A 9,003-nucleotide genomic window follows, 5' to 3' on the forward strand; every position below is an offset into this window, starting at 1 on the left:
ATAGTAAAATTCACTTAGAAAAATATAACAAGAACCAACCCTTCTTTAAAATTAAAGCATAACCACAATCAATACTAAAGCAAAACCACAATCAATACTAATATTGTCTAATAATACCAAATATTTAAATCAATACAAATAACATAATATTATGCATTAGTCTAAAGTCTTATGCATTCTAAACATAAAATATTAACTTATAGTCTTATAATGACTAATAACAAAAAATATTAAGGTTTACAATACTTAAATTCCACATAAGAATAGTCATGGTCCATCACTAATAACACAAAATATTAATTGTGTATGATGACCGGGCTACTGGGCCGACTTCGGGTGACCCGAGCTATGGCCCGGACCTGACCCGAAATAATGACCGGGTCTATTTTTGAGACCCTTACCCGGTCCTAAATCCGATGAAATCACACCAAATTAACCCCTAAAGTGTTCGGGACCGGGCCGGACCTTCGGGCCGGGCCGGGTCTGTGCACCCCTAGTCTGAACCTTTCAGGATTACACTGGGAATGTGTGCAATCTTGTGCCAGTCCTCCCCTGTTCCTTCAGAACATCGCTTCATCAATGCTGGGCAGAATTCCATAGTCAAGGATTGAAGTGAAGTAAGTTGGCTTACACCTTCAGGCAAGGATCTCAAACTCTCACACCTACTAATTGTCAAATGTCGAAGGGAAGACAAGCCTTCGAAACCCTGCTCTGGTAAACACTCCAGCTTACCACAGTGATCAATGCTTAGATGAGACAAAGCAGTGAGTTTTGTGATGTCAGATGGCAGTTCCTTCAATTCACTGAAATATGATATCTGCAGAGATGCAAGAGAAGTCATGCTGTTCATCGTTCCCTCCGGGAAGTACGAAACTTCACTTCCACGAAGATGAAGTTGGTTAAGACCATTGAGATTAGAGATTGACCTCAATAACTCATTCTTGCATTCCAAAACAAAGAGGTATGTAAGACGTGGAAGGCACGGCAATTGCAGTTTCGGGCACTTGTTGATCATCAACATGGAAAGAGAGGGGAACATGCCTGTTGTTTCCCGTTTCAACAACCGCTCCATGTTTGGTAAGAACAAAACTCTGAGTTCCTCCAAAGATGGGAATGGCTTTGCTTCAACACCGTCATAACTTTCATATTCATCAATGTACCGAACATAATCCATGGACCTTATCTCAAGTTTTCTAAGAAACGGGAGTCTCCCAAGTGAGGGAAGTTGTCTGCAGTTTTTGCATAGTAGAAGTTGCAAAGAAACTAAACTATTGAGAGCTGAACTGTTTCCCATCCAAGTTGGCAAATGTGATCCGCCATAGCCAATTATGTCCAACCGCTTGAGATTTGAGTGAGGTTGTAGAGCTTCAAGTACTTCTTCCCCAGCGACTGAATTGGTTTCACCACAATTGTCCCATGACAAGCTTAACTCTCGAAGATCATCTTTACCCTTCAAGTTGGCATCTTGAGCTTCACATACACCGCCAACATTTTCTAGGCCTTTGATGCTTAGCTTTCCTCCCAGATTCAAATGACATAACTCTGCCAAACTATGCCCTTTTTCAGATTTCACAATGTATACACTTAATGTTCTCAATTCACACAGTTTGTGAATGTCTGGACACATATGAGATAGTGAATCACAACCACTAAGGACAAGATGTCGGAGATTTTGTAAGCGAGTCAAGTTTTTCGGTAGACTATAAAGCTTCCCACAATTCATTAGTTTTAAGATTTCCAATTTACGCAAACTGTAAATAGAATCAGGAATGGTCTTAATATCTAGACCACAAAGCCCAAGATATCTCAAGTGGCTAAAATTCATGAGCGAAGGAAATTTGGAAAATCTGTAACACAAAACTCGAAGAGAACTGTTCTTGGAAGCCAATCATAGTTGTTTTGAAAATAACCATCCCATTTCAACTGATATAATGTCCTCAAGGAGTCAAGTTTCTCACATGCTCCCTTTTCTATTGGTGTTTCAGTTTGGCCACCACACTCAAAACCTATATGATGTGTGTTTCTTGGCAAGTCAATCAGGTTTGATTTCTCTAGAAACATACATTCTTGCTCTGCAATTGATTGAGCAAGATCATGGACTAGATCATGCATTTTGAAATAAATTTTACCTGACTCATCATTGATCTTGAAATCTTGAAAGAATGATTTATTATATAATTCATTCCAAATCATGTTACCAACCTCTTCTATATCCAAGTTTGCCCGAGAAGAAATAAAGTCATTAGCCATCCAAAGACGAATCAAATCTTGCTTTAGGATTTCTGTATCTTTGGGAAATATGGCACAGAAAGCAAAACACTGCTTCAATGTTGGCTTTGCTTTGACGAGTGGAGATGGCTTTAGTAAACAAATGAATTGTGGAGATTACATGTGCTTATGCGTTATGTCTTAATCAGTCATGACTCTTGACTCCTGAGTCAATGATGCAAAAACAGTGCCATCTTCAATGGAATATCCAAACTGATTTCAGCCACAGAATAATCCTTTTGGTATTTGGTTTGTAATTCTCGCAGATAACACTTTTTCATGAAGATTTCCATGAAAAATTGGCAAGAACCTATGGTGCTAAAACCATTACATTATTGAACACTGGGGACATGCAATTGAAAAATCCTCATGAGCTTTTCTTTGATTTGTATTAACCAGAAATGATTTTGAATTGAATTTCAGTTGCAAATTATATTAATACTTGAATTATAAGTAACAAATTTTAAGACCAAATCAGTATAATTATATACACAAATAAATAGATCGAATGACTCATTGAAAATTGCATTTTTGAAGGACTTTGAACCTGGGTAAGAAAAAAGGAGACCACTTTAATAAAGACACTAAAAATGTCTTTTTTTTTTTTAAACATTTATATGTGTCATGTTATTATTGGACATTTTTATTAAATTGGTTAATAATTTATTTGTTAATAAATCAGAACAAAATCGGTTTATTATAGCAATAATAATAAACCTAATTGTTTGCATTATAATTATTAGACCCGATTTGATCCGATCGAATTAGGCAATCTAAACCGAATATCTTTAAACTTTTTGATAAAAAGACAAATATATCCTGGATTTTTGTTTTGTGGACATTTAGATCCCTAAAAATTTTAAAATACAATTAAATGTCTAAAAAAATTGGATTTATTGTTATTATTATAAAAAAAATCGGTTTTATTCTAATTTGTTAAGAAATTTAAAATAACCGTTTCATTAATACGTCCAATATACGTTTTAAGCGCCTTTATCGAAGCATCCCCAAGAAAAAAAGCGCTCTGTTTTTGTTAGCTTGTATATTAGTTAACATGATAAAAATTCTTAAGTTATGAACAACTCAAATTTTTGGAGAAAAGCCAACCATATTCAAATAATCTATTATGTTATCAGTTTTAGAACATAATATTAAAATGGGCAGAACAAAATGTAATCACAACTAGCAAAGTAACCAACATGACTTTATTAAAATTGAAGTTAATCATTAAGCAAATAAGTTAATCGAAATCAGTTATCCTCGTTCTATTCTTCCTAATAAAAATTAGAAATTGAGCACAAGCACCACTTTTGCAGCATTTGTGTCCTATTGACTATTAATGAAAGACCTTATAAACCACTTGTAATTCAAAATTTTCATTCTAAAAAGCTAATTAGCACGAGAAAACATTCACCAAATTTTTTTTCTTAGTAATGGTTATTATCTTTCTTTCTTTCTTTCTTTGTTTCTTTCTTTCTTTCTTTCTAGAATCTTGTTGATTAATTCAAAATGTTACGGACCTAATACATGCACAAATCAAAGAAACACAGATTGAAACTATTAGCCATATTTGTCAACGACATGTGAATTTTCAAGTTAGAAGTTCTTATGAAAAATTTGTAGCAGCATCAGAACTCGTTCAGCAGATTGGCCAATAAAAGCCTTAATAATAAATACATAACATTTATTAAACCTCAAGCCAAATCTAGTAATCTACTATTAAGTATTAATAGAAAAACAAATTTCATCATATTAATAAGTTTAAGACTCGCTATTAGTTAAAAGGGAGAATAATAATATTTTTCTGGGAATAAATGTACACAAATTTACTTGAAAAATATTTTCTTTTAACTTTATAGAACTTATGGCATCATAACAAGTTAGTATTAACATGCATTATCAGCATTACTTTAACAGTTTTCACTTATTGAAACTAGCTTATTAATAGGCATAAATGTACTTTTTTTTATTAAATATGTTAATAGTAATAAAATAAATGGTCAAATTTATTCTTAAAAGATTATCCGTTCTCCGAATGATTCTTAAAATATTTTTTTAATTAAATACGTCTTTCAAAAGTTTTAAGTTAGTCATTTCATCATTTTCACTGCTTACGACATCAAAATTTATTGATGTAGCACGTTAAGTGACACCTTCCTAACCACAACGCACACTTGATAATACTAATTGGCCGCTAACATGATAAGTATTGATTATCATGAAAAATAACTAAAAATGGAACAATTCCATATTTTAATCATTTTCATTTTCTGCTATTGTGAAATTAAAACATCTTATACTAGTTGAACTAATTTAGAGGAGTCTGAAAGGCCACATATGGCACACTCATCTTGATAAAACTGAAACTAATAATGGCCAGCACCATTCATTTTTACATTCATATTGATCAATCAAAAGGTCAAGAGAATAACAGAGGCAAAAACATTACTTAGGACATACAAACATAAAGATAAAATAAAATAAATAACCATTTACAGATGTTAAAAGTTTTAGAAGAATCCATTCGATGGTTTGGCCAAAGAAAAGCCTTGACAAATCTAACTTGTTAGCAATGCAAATTGAAACCATGATTATGCCATCAATGCCTCGGCCAATTTAGAAACAAGCTGTGGTGAAGATAAAATAGATTAGGAAATACTGAATCCATGATTATGCCACTAATGTCTCGGCTAGTTCCAAGTCTTGACCAACTAAATCCCCATAATGGTTTTTGAGATTTACGGTTTTCGCCATTTTAGTATCTCAAATTCAAAATCACTATTCTGGTCCTTGAATCCAATTTTAAGCACCATATTGGTTCCTGGATTCTTTTTGGTATTGAGTCAACTAACGGAATGCTAAACTAGCTCTGACTTGCCACGTTAGACATATGACTAAATGACGTTTTTTGTTTTGGCACTTAAACAAGATAAAAACCAAATTATTTTGGAGAATAAGGAGAGATAAAACGGTTTGCACGTCATATAAACTCTTCTTCGTCTTTTCATTTTTGCCTTATATAACTACCAAAACGAAACAACGCCTTTTAGTCTTGTGTTTAGTGTGGCAAGTTAGAGCCAACTCAGCACTTTGTTTGCTAACTCAGTGCTATAAAGGGTTAGGAGTTGGATTTCGAGATTTGAAATTGAGAGACTAAAATGGTAAAATTGAACAGAGTAAATTTGAGGACCAGTTTGGAGATTTAGTTAGACAAAAAAGATACGATAAAATATAAGCAGTGTATGAACTAAAAATATTACAAGTCTGAGTCTGAGTCTCCCAAGTATACTTTGGGAATATGAGCAATCTTGTGCCAGTCCTCCCCTGTTCCTTCCTTGCACCGCTCCCTCAATGCTGGGCAGCCTCCAATAGTCAAAGATTGAAGTGAAGTAAGATGCCGTACACCTTCAGGCAAGGATGCCAAACTATGACAGCCAAAAATTGACAGTTTTCGAAGTGAAGATAAGCCTTTCCAACCCTGTTCTGGTAAACACTCCAGCTTACGACAGTCTTCGATGATTAGATCAGACAAAGCAGTGAGTTTCGTGATGTCAGATGGCAATTCCTTTAATTCACGGCAAGAAACTATCTCCAGAGTTGCAAGAGAGGTCATGTTGCTCATCATTCCCTCTGGAAAGTACGATACATCTTCACAATTCCAAACCTCAAGTTTGTTAAGACCATTGAGATTAGAGATTGACCTCACTGACTTATTCTTGCATCCCGAAACAAAGAGGCTTCTAGCACGTGGAAGGCACGGCAATTGCAGTTTAGAGCAATAGGTGATTTCTAAGGTAGAAAGAGAGGGGAACATGTGTGTTGTTTCCCGTTTCAACAACCGCTCCACCTTTGGCAAGTCGGACATTGTGAGTTGCTCCAAAGCCGGGAATGGCTTTGCTTCAATACCTTCATAACTTTCATCTTCCTCAATGTACCGCACTTCATCCATGAAGTTGTCTGCAGTTTCTACATTCTATAAGTTTCAAAGAAACTAAACTATTGAGAGCTGAACTGTTTCCCATCCAAGTTGGCAAATGTAATCCGCCATAGCCAGCTATGTCCAACCGCTTGAGATTTGAGTGAGGTTGGAGCGCTTCAAGTATCTCTTCCACAGCAACTGACTTCGTTTCACCACTGTTTTCCCAGGGCAAATATAACACCCGAAGGTCTTGTTTACCCTTCAAATTGGCATCTTCAGCTTCAGATACACTGCTGACATTTCCTAGGCCATTAATGCATAGTTCTCTTCCCAGATTCAAATCACGTAACTCTGCCAAACTATGTCCTTTTGCTGAATTCACAATGTATACACTCAAGTGTTTTCAATTCATACAGTTTGTGAATGTCTGGACACATTTCAGATAGTGCATCACAGCCATCAATGGCAAGATGACGGAGATTATGCAAGCGAGTCAAGTGTTTTGGCAGACTAAAAAGTTCATTACATTGCATTAGTTTCAAGATTTCTAATTTGTGTAAACTGTAGATAGAATCCGGAATGGTCTTTATTTCTAGATCACAAAGCCCTAAATATCTCAAGTGGCTGAAATTCTCGACTGAGGGAAATTTGGAAGTGTATGTGCATAACACTCGAAGAGAAATGTTTGTTGGACAAAAATAACTTGCATTCCGCGGAGCATACCAATTCAAATCATATAACGTTCGCAAAGATTCAGTTTTCTCACATGCTCCCTTTCTGAATGGTGTTTCAGTTACTTCATCACACTTGAAACCAATATGATGTGTGTTTTTCGGCAAGTCAGTATGGTTTGCTTCCTCCAAACACATACACTCTTTTTCTGTGATTGACTGAGCAAGATCATGGACTAGATCATGCATTTTGAAAGAAACATCACCTGAATAATCATTGATCTCGACATCTTGAAAAAATGACTTTTGGAACAACTCATTCCATATCATGTTGCCAACCTCCTCTACATCCAAGTTTGCCCGAGATGATATAAACCCGTTGGCCATCCAAAGATGAATCAATTCTTGTTTCTTGATACTTTCATCTTTGGGAAATATAGCACAGAAAGCAAAGCACTGCTTCAATGTTGGAGGTAGATGAAAATAGCTCAACCTCAATGCAGGTAGAATATGATTCTCATTTGGTAAAGTCCATAGGCTACTTTCCTTAACCTCAAGCCATTCATTTCTGGTATTTCTGGAGCGCATCAGACCTCCTAATGCTTTTGCTGCGAGAGGCGATCCCCCACACTTGCTCACTATCTCCTTGCCGATTTTTACAAGCTCTTCATCCTCCGCTTTGTCAGGTCTAAATGCACGTTGTCTGAACAATGACCAACAATCATCTTCAGATAGGCCTGACAAATCATGAGTTTGGTATGCACCCATGATTGTTGCAACATCTTTATCACGAGTGGACACCAAAATAGAGGCACCTTTGGATCCGCAACACAAAACAGATTTCAACTGATCCCATTTGTCTTCGTTTAATCCGAACTCCAATTGTTGGTTTTTAACCCACACATCATCTAAAACCAATAAGAACTTTTTACCCTGAAGCAATCCTTTCACTTTTTCTTCCATCACAGGTAGCTCCAAAACTTTGCACTCATTCTTTGTGATAGATTGTACAATGGAACACAAAATCCTTCTGACATTGAAAGTCTCAGAAATACAAAGCCAAATCTTCAGGTTAAAATGGCTACTTACTCGTTCATCATGGTAGACCAACTGAGCAAGTGTTGTTTTCCCAAGACCACCTAAGCCAACCATGGGATAGACAGAAAGGAACTCAGAGTTTCGTGCCGGGCTAAGAAGAAACTCCACAACCTTCTCTTTATCTGCATCTCGTCCAAGTACTTGAGGACTAATAATAGTTGGGCTGGTTTGGCGCCATTCAGCTACTTCAGTTGGCCTCTCCCTGACTCCTTCCCTTAGAAGAAACTTGTTCTTATCTTCAGCAATTCGATCCAATCTCCGTACGATCTCATTCAGCTCATGTCCAACCTTGCCGCGAAGCATGATGTTGTTCGGTTTGAAAGATGATAACCACCCATGTTGAGAGGATTCAGTAGGCAACTGATCAAGGACATCATCCAGCACGTACGTTGCATCTTTAAGTCGTTGGAGCCAAATCTTGATAGGGGGGTTAGACCATTGTTTCTCCTTAGCATCATCAAGAACTTTTTTGATGAATGCTAAAGTGTGTGATAGGTCTTCAGTCTTTTCCTTGATTCCAGAGAAGGCTGCAAATTCTCTCTGGACCAAAGGGATCACGTTCTCCAGCAGAATTCCAAGCAAGGCCTCAGCCATTTTTCAGAGATGCAACAAATGGAAAAAGAAAGAAAGGAAGGAAGACAAAGATGAGAGATTGGTTTTGCTTTGATGAGTGCAAATGGCTGTAGGAAAGAAATGAATTGTGAATAGGAACTCTCTTGTAATGCAAAATGCAGTCAGTTTTGAAAGAAAACTCCAACAAAAGTTAGTGGATCATCTTTTAATTTCTACCGTCTATTCTTAATCGTGTACTTTATTAAAAGAGATATTTTCACGTTTGCCTACAAATTATTGTCCTCGTGCCCAGACAAGAGAAAGAAATTATTGTCTTTTTGATGGCCTTCTTGTGTTACTTTAATTTATCTCAAATCAATAATTTCCACAGTTGTGATGCCTTTTTTTTTTCTTTTGGAGGTCCCTTCTAGTTCTATAGCGATAAGAAAATTTCAATTATTGCCAGAAAACGATAAGAATTGAAGTTTTTATGCT

The 9,003-nt window shown here is 36.2% G+C and overlaps 1 pseudogene; it reads right to left on the reverse strand.

Moving 5' to 3' along the window:
• Window positions 1-436: 436 nt before the first annotated feature.
• Window positions 437-8,672, reverse strand: LOC107614843 (disease resistance protein RGA2 pseudogene; annotated as a pseudogene).
• Between the last annotated feature and the right edge of the window lie 331 nt (window positions 8,673-9,003).

The sequence above is a fragment of the Arachis ipaensis genome, chromosome B9 (assembly GCF_059453495.1).
Source record: "Arachis ipaensis isolate K30076 ecotype BB chromosome B9, ASM5945349v1, whole genome shotgun sequence".
In the NCBI taxonomy this organism is placed as follows: domain Eukaryota; kingdom Viridiplantae; phylum Streptophyta; class Magnoliopsida; order Fabales; family Fabaceae; genus Arachis; species Arachis ipaensis.